We start from the raw sequence: 10,017 nt of genomic DNA, 5'->3' as shown, positions 1-10,017 counted from the left end.
GCCGAATCTTTCCACAAAAATCCCTAATTCTCACCACGGAGCTTCTGCAGGAGACATTGCCACGGGCTGGGATCTTTATTTGAAATAAATAACTCGCTCGATGCGGCAGGTCCCCATTTCGGGGACCAGTGGATGCGGAGTTTCCCCTCCCAGGGATGGGGTGTTAATGGGATTTGTTGCTCCTGGCTGGGGAGCGAGGGGGGTTAATCCCTTTCTCCATGTATATCCCTGCTAAGCTGGTTTAGGTCATGTTTAGAGCTAAGTTTTGTGGTGTAGGCTCTGTCCACTCATCCATCCCGCAGTGCCAGGCACAGGGATGAATCCAGCTGCCATCTTTGCTCCCCTCGCACCTCACAGCGCTTGACAATTCAATTCAGCCCCAGAAAGAAATTAAATGAAAGGTTTGAATTCCACCAAAGTGGTGAAAAATCTTCTAAATTTAGAAACCCTGAGTCGTCACTCGGGGAAAGCTCCCAGCGCGGCCCAGAGCCCTTTGTTTGCCGCAAGGGGATTTATCCTGGAATGGGTAGGGAAGGAAAGGGACTTTTTCCCTCCACCTGCAGGGACCCATCCTCCCGGCATCACCTCTGCCATCATCCCCAGCAGACGTGAAGCTGCTTGTGGGGAGGAGGCTTTGGGGGTTTGGCATCATTTTCTAAAGCCTCCGAGGAGGCTGCAAAGCGTTAAATAGCCTCACCTGACCTCCTCCAGCAAAGCCAGGCTCTGCATCCTTATTTAGGGACATACATCACCTCCACAGCTTTCCCTCTGGCGCTGGGGGTGGAGCAGAGAAGTGAAATGTCGTGAGAGAAGAGAAGGAAAAAAAAAAATAGAAGTAGCTCTAAATCCATCTGAATTTGCCTTGAAACCCCTTTCCCAGCCCAGCCTGGCCGAGCGCATCCCGGCGATCCCGGCCGAGGGCCGGACACATATGCCGTGCCATATGGAGCGGCGCGATCCCAGTCAATCGGATCTTTGGGAGTTTTATCGTTTAATTTCTTAATGTGCTAATAGTGCACAGGGAGGGGATGGATCACCGGTTAAGTCCGAGGATTTATGTTTTTAAGGGAGGGTAATGTATTTCCGAGCAGGCTTTAAATATCCTCGGCCAACGTGACGGGCGGCGGGCAGGAGGGTGAGCTGGAAAAGGCCCTGGAAGAGCCCTTTGAGCTTTAATCCAGCACAGGTTTATAACGTGACATCCAGCTCCGTGTGAGCTGAAATTCAGGCGGAAAATCCCCGTGTCCATTTGACAAAGCCATTTTGCCCAGCCCTGAGGGCTGCGAGCCCTGTTCTGGGTCTGCATCCCCCTGGTGCTCCCATAATTTCCATCCATGGGTCCATTCCATTTGAAGCCATGAAGGATGGGTGGCAAAACCTCCCCAAGGCCCCCGATCCTCAGTTTCCCCTCTTAGAGAGAGAATTGCATTTCCTCCCTTCAAACTGCCATTGGGATCAGGGCTTATGCAGACGTCAGCTCCTCATAAGGAAAGGTCTTACAGAGAGATAAAAAATAAACGTTCATAAAAAAACACGCAGATGTAATTTCAGGGGAGTACTGAAATTGCAACCGTTCACCTCCAACCTGCCACGAAACTCATCTATTTATTTTTAAATAAACCACCTCAGCTCTCCATAAATCTCTGGGGCAGGGAACCAAGGAGGGGATGAATTAGGCAGCACCGTGACCCCGTCCCGGTCCCCGCTGGGCAGCTGCCTGCGGGGCAGGGACGGATGCTCGCGTGGCCCCGTGGCTCCAGCTGCGGTTGGAAGCGTGGCGGTCTCAGAGGGATGCTCTGGCTGTTGGCTTCTGTCAGCCAGACCTTAAAATCTGCGCCTTTCGAGGCCTTATTTGAATTGCAAACGGCTCAAGGGAGGTGTACTGTGGAGTTGCTCTCTCAGGGTAAATAGGGTTTGGGGTTGTTTTTTTCTTTAAGCTAATAATATTGTGTCATGCTTTGAGGGGGGTGATGGTATAAAGGGCAGGCGGAAAGATTTCTGTGGCTGAGCTGGTGGCTCTCCCCAGCCATTTTTGACAGCTAATTTCTAGCATTTCCTTGAAAACTCCTCTGATCTGATGCGTTAAGTGAAATGTCTTTAAGGCAATGGGAACACAAACGGTAGCACTGTGAGACAGCACTAAGGGGAAAGGGCAGAGGCTCCCAGAGGCTCCCAGCCACATGTTTTGGACCCCCAATGTGCCCAGGGTTCTTGTGCTTACTCAGAGCTGGACGCTCCTGCCCCTCTCTGAGCACACAGATTCACTCTCAGGGTACCAACCACCTATTCACGCTTCCATGCGGGTTTTTCTCAGCAACTTCTAGGCCTCGACTGGGGAGGGAAAAAGCAGAAGGGAAAAGAAGGGATGTGTTCGTGTTCGTGCAGTGGGAAGGGATGGAAGGAAGAGACGTGCGCTGCGACTCGGTGCGGCGCTGGAATGATCTCAGGAGCTGCAGCTTGTGCAGAGAGATCCCAGGAGCGGGCACATGCCCTTGACACCAAATCACCCGGCGAGTAATAAAGGATTTCCTGCCTTCAGAGCCTGCTTGAGCCGGGGTTTTAGCCCGGGTTAGGCTGTGCAGAGCCCTGACAAGGTTACAGGGTCTAACAGGGTGCTGGGCCGGGACTGGTGATGCTGGGAATGTGTAGATATCCCTGGATATAGACGTGTAGATAACCACGGCGTGCGCGCCTCGCCACAAACAAAAAGCGCGCTCCTCTCCTTGAAATTCACCTTGAACACGGTGAGATGGGGTGGGTTCGTTGGCTGCTTTGGGGATTATTATTATTATTATTATTATTATTATTATTATTATTATTATTCACCCCCCCCTTCCTTTTCCCTGACAACTGTCAGCAGAGAGGCTGCAAAAAAAGCTGAGGAGCCACTGCAGGCTGCGCAGCGCTGGGAGCTGTCAGCCCCACGCCACTGCAGTGATGTCAGCCGCAGCCACAGCCACTGCCACCCCCAGCCCCTGCACACACGCGAGTCGCAAGAAGAAGAATTCATAATTACAGTAGCGTAGCCATGAAACCAGCAGTGCTGGGGGTGAGGAGGTGGGGGGGAGAGAAAGCGAAGCCTCGGCCAAAATTGGTACTTTCTTTTTTTTTTTTTTTTTTTTTTTTTTTTTTTTTTTTTTTTTTTTTTTTTTTTTTTTTTTCCTCTCCCCCTGCAAAGCTGCACCCAGCTCTGCAGCATCCTTTCTCCGCAGCGGGGTTTGGGGGGGCCAGGGCAGGGGGTTCCCCCCCGCAGCCCCCCCAAAGCGGGTGGAGGGTGCGGGGGGCTGCGGGGGGGAGCTGGGCAGGGCTGGAGGCTCTTTCCCCGCGGGTCGCTCCTTGTTTTAAAAGGCAGCATTTCTGCGGACAACACCCGGAGCATCTCTGCGGGAGCGGGGCTGGGGGCGAGGGCTGCAGCCGCCTTGTTTGCGGCGCACGGAGTCAGCAGCTGGGATTTNTGGGGGAGGAGGGAGGGAAAGTGAATCAACATCACCGAAGGAGGACAGCGAGCAAGATTAGGGCTGGCTAATGATAAATGAGAAGGCGCCGCTGACAGCTCCGCGCTCCGCGCAGCGCCCGCCCGGCTGCTCCGCGCTCCCTCCGCACCCTCCGGCCGCCCGCTCCGCTCCCACCTGGCTCCAGCCCCCCCTTCCCCTTTCTTTTCTATATATATATTTTTTTTTTTTATTTATATATATAATTTTCACCCCCCTCCGCATAGCGCGGGGTGGGGGGGGCACATCCCACCCCCTGCCTCCCGAGCATCCTCCGCGGGATTACGCGCCTGGCCGCGCTCCGCACCGGCTGCAGGACGGAGGGACCACGGCGGGGCTGCCGCAGGGGGTATTTCCTTCGCTCCTCTTCTTGGGGGGGGGTTTGGGTTGGGGTCGGGCCGGGAAAGGGGGGGTCGGATAGACAGGACACCCCACGGGGGAGGGGGGATGCAGTGGGGGCTGCGCTCCCCCCGCGCCCTTTCTTCCCCCCTGGAGGGCTGAGGGTGGGGGGGGGATGAAGGATGAAGCCAGGGCGGTTTATCCGTGGGCTCTGCCCGCCCCCCCGCTCATCGTACCCGGGTGACCTTTCAAATCAAAGCCCGGCTCGTACCTACCAAGGTGCATTGGGCAGCGAGGGCTGGGGGGTGCTGGGGACTGGGGGGGGGTGATGCACCCGGGCTCTCCCCCTCCCTCTGCCTTTTCCCCCTCCCTCCCTCCTCCCTCCTCCCTCCCTCGCTGCTCCCTCCCTCTCTCTCTCTCTCTCTCTCTGCTGCATTTTGCATGAGCTATCTAGGTCATTAGCATTTTAGCGTATGCAAGACTTGACAAAGCTGATGAGAAGCCAGATGGGCCCCTCTCCTCTTTTTTTTGCACCACTTGGGATCTGAGCGAAAGGATTGACTGCAGCAGGCGAACGGGGAAGGTTTATTGCGCTCCTCCGGACCCCCCCCCCCCCCCCCCCCCCCCACACCGCCGGGGGACGGGGAAGGTTTATTGCGCTCCTCCGGACCCCCCCCCCCCCCCCCCCCCCCCCCCCCCCCCCCCCCGCTTATAGCATCGCGGCGGGGCTCGGGGCAGGCGGCAGAGAGCGGGCAGCGCTGGGCAGAGACGGAGGGCAGGTAACGGGGCCCCCCCGCCGCCCCCCACCCCACAGCCAGGAGGGTTCTGTGATTTGATAGAGATGGATTTTTTTGGGGTTTTTTTTTTCCGACGTGGGGGGGGGGTGTTAGGTTGGGTTTTGTCCCCCCCTCCCCCCGCCCATGGGGAAGGGCGCGCCGAGCCTCCGCGGGGCGCGGAGAACAAAGGCTGGGCTCCGCGGGGTCCCTCTGCCCCCTCCCTTCCTTCCCCCCCCCTCCCTCCCTTTCTCTTCTTTTCTTTCCCCATTTCCCCTTCTCCTTCTCTATATTTTCTTCCTCCCGAGGAAAGGCCCCTCTCTCCGTGTTCACAGCGGACCTTGATTTAAATGTCCATACAATTAAGGCACGCGGTGAATGCCAAGAACGAGGCTGACCAGCATCGAGGCCGGAGGCGGCTCCGCGGCTCTCCGCACCCCCTGACATCCCCCCCACGTCCCCCGAGCTCGGCCGCGGGGCGCGCAGGCAGCGCTGCGCACCGGCGCAGGTGGCACCGCAGCGCGGGGAGGGGGCGGAGAGGGATGCAGGGCACGGGATGCGCCGGGATGGGATGGGATGGAGCACGGCAGCTTTCGGGGGACTCTCCGGGGTGAAGGAAGAGGGGGTCCTTTGCGAGCGAAAGCGCCCCGGGTGTGAAATCCGGAGCTGTCACTCGGGGGTGCCCCGCGGGTGGGCCCCGGGGGGGACGCGGCTGCTGCCCCCGGGGCTGCTCCGCTGCCGCCGCTTTGTGCTTTGCCTTTTCTCCGCAGAGCGATGGGGTTTTTCCCTGCTAAAAGCAAGGGCAGGTCTTGGGGTCACCGGGGCTCACGCTGCTCCCCCGGCGGAGGGGGGGTGGTGGGGGGGGGATGCTGAGGCAAAGCCGCTTTTTTTTCTTTATTTTTTTAAAAGCTTTATTATGATTTTTCTTTTTCCGGTGGCTGTTTGTGTGTTTTTCCCCTCCGCCCTCCCTCTCCTTTTAATCCTTATAATTTAAATCAAAAGTGCCGGGTAGAAGGAGGGGGGGAGCGCTGTGTCTGCAGGGCGAGGCCGGGCGTAAATCTCTCGGAGGGATAAACATGTCATTTGTTCCCTTTGTATGGTAATGCTGTCGTCCCCCCCCAGCTGCCCCCCCACCCCCCAGCAGCTGCCCCAGCCCCCCGGCGAGAGGCGTGTGTGTGCGAGGAGCCGAGGGGAGGGGGGGAGGATGAGGAGGGGGGGGAGGAACAGCACCTGAATTATTCAGAAAATAAAATAAAATTCAGAAAACTGGAGGCGGCGGGAGGGAGGGATGCTGCGACCCCGCGGGGATGCTGCGACCCCGCGGCCTAACACGGAGCAGGTGCCCCCCAGAGCCTCCTGCAGCACAGGAGCTGCTCCCCCCGCTCCCCGCCCCAACACGCCATTGGTTTATTTCTCCCCTCCTTTTTCACGCTTTTATTCTTATTTGGGTTTTTTTTTTCCCCCTCCACCCCTTGTAGCCATCAGCACCGCTCTGCCCTGCTCCCCGCTGGGGCCCTTCACCTCCTTTCCCTTCTCCCATCCCTCTCCTCCCCTCCCTTCACTTTGCAGCTGGAGGCCACATCCCTTGATCCCGGCCCATCCCAGTGCTCCCAGCAGGTGCCTGGCACTGGGGAAGGACAGGCCTTACTGCAGGGGACAGTCCCCCACCCCTCAGGCCATCTGCAGAGCTGTCCCAAATTCGGGAGGGGAACCTTGGTGACAGCGTGGGGGGTCCCATCTCTCTTTGCAGCTCCGTGCACAGAGCCTCACCTCTGGAATGGTGCCCTTGGGAATGCTGACAGCACCTCGGGGTCCCTGGGACGCCTCCTTGCACCCGCCGAGGGGTTCTGCAGGTATTTCGGGCCATCCCTCCCTGGGCTGGCATCGCGGCCGGCGCGGATGCCGCAAGGAGCCCATCGGGTCGTGCCAATAAAGCTCTTTCCTCGCGGGTTCCTGCATCCTCTCCTTTGTTCCTGGAGGTTTCTCGCCCGTCTCTTTACGGCGGCGGAGGCAGGACCCCCCTGAAGGACCCGCACTCAGCACCAGGTGGGGGATGAATGTTAAAATCCGCCCCAAAATAAAAAAACCTCGGTCTTGCAATTCGGCAGCCCACGGTCGCCTGCTCAACCCTGGGTGGGCGCCACTGCATCCTGGACCTCCAGGAGGGTCTGAACTGCCAGAGGGTTCCTCTGTAGTGAATAAAAGGGGGGAAAAGAAAGGGATTTGGGGTGCCTTCTCTCTGGGATCGCCCCTATCCCGGCAGGCAGATCCCTGCCATGCCGCACTACGTGCCGAGCATCCCTCTGCGGCACCGCCGGCCCCACAGCACCCGGCCCTCACAAACAGGATGGATTTTCTTTTAAAGCTGCAGCATGGGAGAGGAAAACAAGAGCTAAATAACCCCAAATAAATACACAACCCGTTTTTCTGTCTTGTGAAATGGCCGGGATGAAGAGACGCCATCACCGTGCATCCGAAGGCCTGGTACCCCCGGCGGGGCCCGGCTGCCTCCCTCGGGCTCAGCCCAGGGGGATGGAGAGGAGGGGGCAGCCGGCTCTTATTAATACTAATCCCAAGAAATATTGCTGTGCCCTGAATAAATCAGGCCGGGGGTTCCTCCAAGACCTTTGCCCCCTTGAGATGAGCTGCAGTGCAGCCCCTCCTCTTTGGGGTGGACGCTTTGGGAAGGGAATTGGCACGGGGGGGGGGGGGGGGTGGACAGATGCGTTTGATTTTTTCGCTGAGGGATAGAGGAGGAGGTGGCACGGTTTTATTCCAAGCACGTCAGCTCCCCCCTCCCTCCCTGTCCCCTCCTTCCTCCCTCCACCCGCAGTCCGATGTAAACATAACGGCAGGGACCTGCCAGGCTCCATCCCCACTTGGATTATGGGGGGAATTAAGCAGCTTTGATTAACACAGCAATGCCCCCGAATAACCTTCAGGCGTCTGGCCCTCAAGGTCGTGTGCTAGAAGGGGCCGGGGACAGGGACCCCAGGGCACCCACCCCGTGGGCAGAGGATGGATGGGATGGATGGAGAGGATTCGTGGGGAGCAAAGATCCTTCCATCTGCGGTTTTGTGCCGGTTTTATTTCTCCCTGCCCACGCCCAGCCCTGACCGATTCGCTCGCCACTGCAGCGCTGGTTGGGCTGGAGATGCTCGGGCTCCAGCAGGGAGGTGGGATGGAAGATGTGGGAAATTCCTCTATTTCCCAGATCTCTGTTGAGTGCTATCCCCGCTGTTCACCCAGCCCCAAGCAGGATGATGGTCTCCATGTAGAAAGGTCTTTTTCTTCGTATCCCCACAGCATCCAGCTCCTTTTTTCCATTTATTTTTATGCCGTGTACCTCCATGAACCAAAAGCCAACACATCTCCTAGCAGCAGCAGTCAAAGTGGGCGTTTTATTGGGAAATCTAATCAGGTTTCGAGGGGAAAATCCTTTCCTAATGTCTCAGCTAAGCAACGAGCTCAATTAAATTGGTTAGACTATAAAAAGGGCCGAGAGTCCCATCTCCTTTTTCCTCCCTGCTCTTCCTGGACAGCGCTGTCATCTCCGTGCTCCACTCCACTGTCTTTAAAGCCCAAACGAGCCTCAATGACACAGGACTCACATGTCATTCCCCGACATCCCCCCCCTGCCCCGCCTCCCCCCAGCAACAGAGTCACAAATCATCTCAAACACTCTAAATTTAGCCCGGCAGCACGACCACGAGCAGGGATTTCAGTGACATCACCACTGGAAATTAAGGGGTCAAACAGGGAGGCTGAACGTGGCACCCTGAGGAGCGGGGACAGCGCTTCACTGATCCTTCCACACAACGAGGCCACCCTGTCTTGAGGCATCTCAAAGCATCCCCTCAAAATAAATTTCTCCCAAATGCCCAGGGTGGACCAGGCATGGGGATAGATTAATTCCCATCAGGAGCTGTGCTGAAAGGCCTCCATGGGTCAGCACTGCGGAGATGCTCCGCAAGAACCCGAAGGAGCAAAGCTTTGCCTGACATCTCAAAGCATCCCCTCAAAATAAATTTCTCCCAAATGCCCAGGGTGGACCAGGCATGGAGATAGATTAATTCCCATCAGGAACTGTGCTGAAAGGCCTCCATGGGGTCAGCACTGCGGAGATGCTCCGCGAGAACCCGAAGGAGCAAAGCTTTGCCCGGGGCAGAGGCCGGGAGAAAGGGGACCCACATCTCACCCTGGAGCTGGAAGGTGGGTCCAGCACTCCCTGCATGGCTGGGAATGCCAGGCCAATGTTCCCATGGCACTTACAGAGTTGTGTGTGCCCACGGGTCCCCGCTGGTGCTGTGGTTAAGGTGGGGGGGGGGGGTGCTGCTGTGGTATCCCAGTGCCTGGAGTGATTCCTGCCTGCTTTGCTCTGCAGAGCCAAAGAAATCACTGCACATGGGGAAAAGGGAGCCAGGGCTGAGTCCCGAGGTGGGAATGGGGCTGGTTTGATGCACAAGGTCCCATATTCCAGAGGATGAAGAAAGAACAGAGATTCCGACGGCGGCGCTGCAGTTGGAGGGCAGATCCTGAGCTCCTCAACAAGACTGAATGGATTCATAAACTCACACAATCACAGGATGGTTTGGGCTGGAAAAGACCTGGAAGAGCATCTCATTCCAACCCCTGCCATGGGCAGGAACACTTTCCACTATTCCAGGTTGCTTCAAGTCCCATCCAGCCTGGCCTTGGACACTTCCAGGGATCCAGAGGCAGCCACAGCTTCTCTGGGCACCCTGTGCCAGGGCCTCCCCACCCTCACAGGGAACAATTCCTCCCCAATATCCCATCCATCCCTGCCCTCTGGCAGTGGGAAGCCATTCCCTGTGTCCTGTCCCTTCACTCCTTGTCCCAAGTCCCCCTCTTAGAGCCCTTTAGCCACTGGAAGGGATTCTAAGTCTTTCCCATGCCTTCATTTCTCCAGACTGAACAATAAATTACTACTTGGGGGGCTGTAACCAGAGAAGCTGAGATGATACTTTTAGGGACCTGTTACAGCACCTACCTCCTGTAGTGGTCAGGAACCCTTCACTTCTGCTGTGGTTTCTGGCAGCACAAAAAGGCTGGAAAATGCTGCCTCTGCCTTTTGGATTTCATGTTCCCCTTGCCCCAGTGGTGAGAACTGAAAAATGAACCAACAGGCCAATGTCTCCTGCAGCATAAATTCCTCTTACAGTCACAAAATATGATGTGGTGGGGAAGAGGGAAGAGGTTAGGGACTAAAATCTGACAGAAATCCCTTAGGCCACAGCAGCGCACGAGGATTTCTCTGCTCTTGATGCACACGGTGGCAATTCTATGAGCATTCACTTATTTTTATGGAGATTTTGCCTATTCAGACCAAGTGTTTCCGTGTGGCACCAGCTGTAGGGATGAGCTAATGCAAAGCTCAGTCATTTCCCTGCTCA

The 10,017-nt window shown here is 56.9% G+C and overlaps 1 long non-coding RNA gene across 1 annotated transcript; it reads left to right on the top strand.

Annotated features, from left to right (window-relative positions):
- Window positions 1-3,461: 3,461 nt before the first annotated feature.
- Window positions 3,462-6,553, top strand: LOC120496843. The gene is made up of 2 exons (XR_005626366.1): window positions 3,462-3,840; window positions 6,354-6,553. It is a non-coding gene; the product is annotated as an uncharacterized LOC120496843 (long non-coding RNA).
- Window positions 6,554-10,017: the final 3,464 nt, after the last annotated feature.

Source organism: Passer montanus, unplaced genomic scaffold (assembly GCF_014805655.1).
Source record: "Passer montanus isolate IOZ18808 unplaced genomic scaffold, ASM1480565v1 scaffold119, whole genome shotgun sequence".
NCBI lineage: Eukaryota > Metazoa > Chordata > Aves > Passeriformes > Passeridae > Passer > Passer montanus.
Note: the sequence above shows the minus strand (reverse complement) of the source record. Positions and strands in the feature narration are given on the sequence as shown.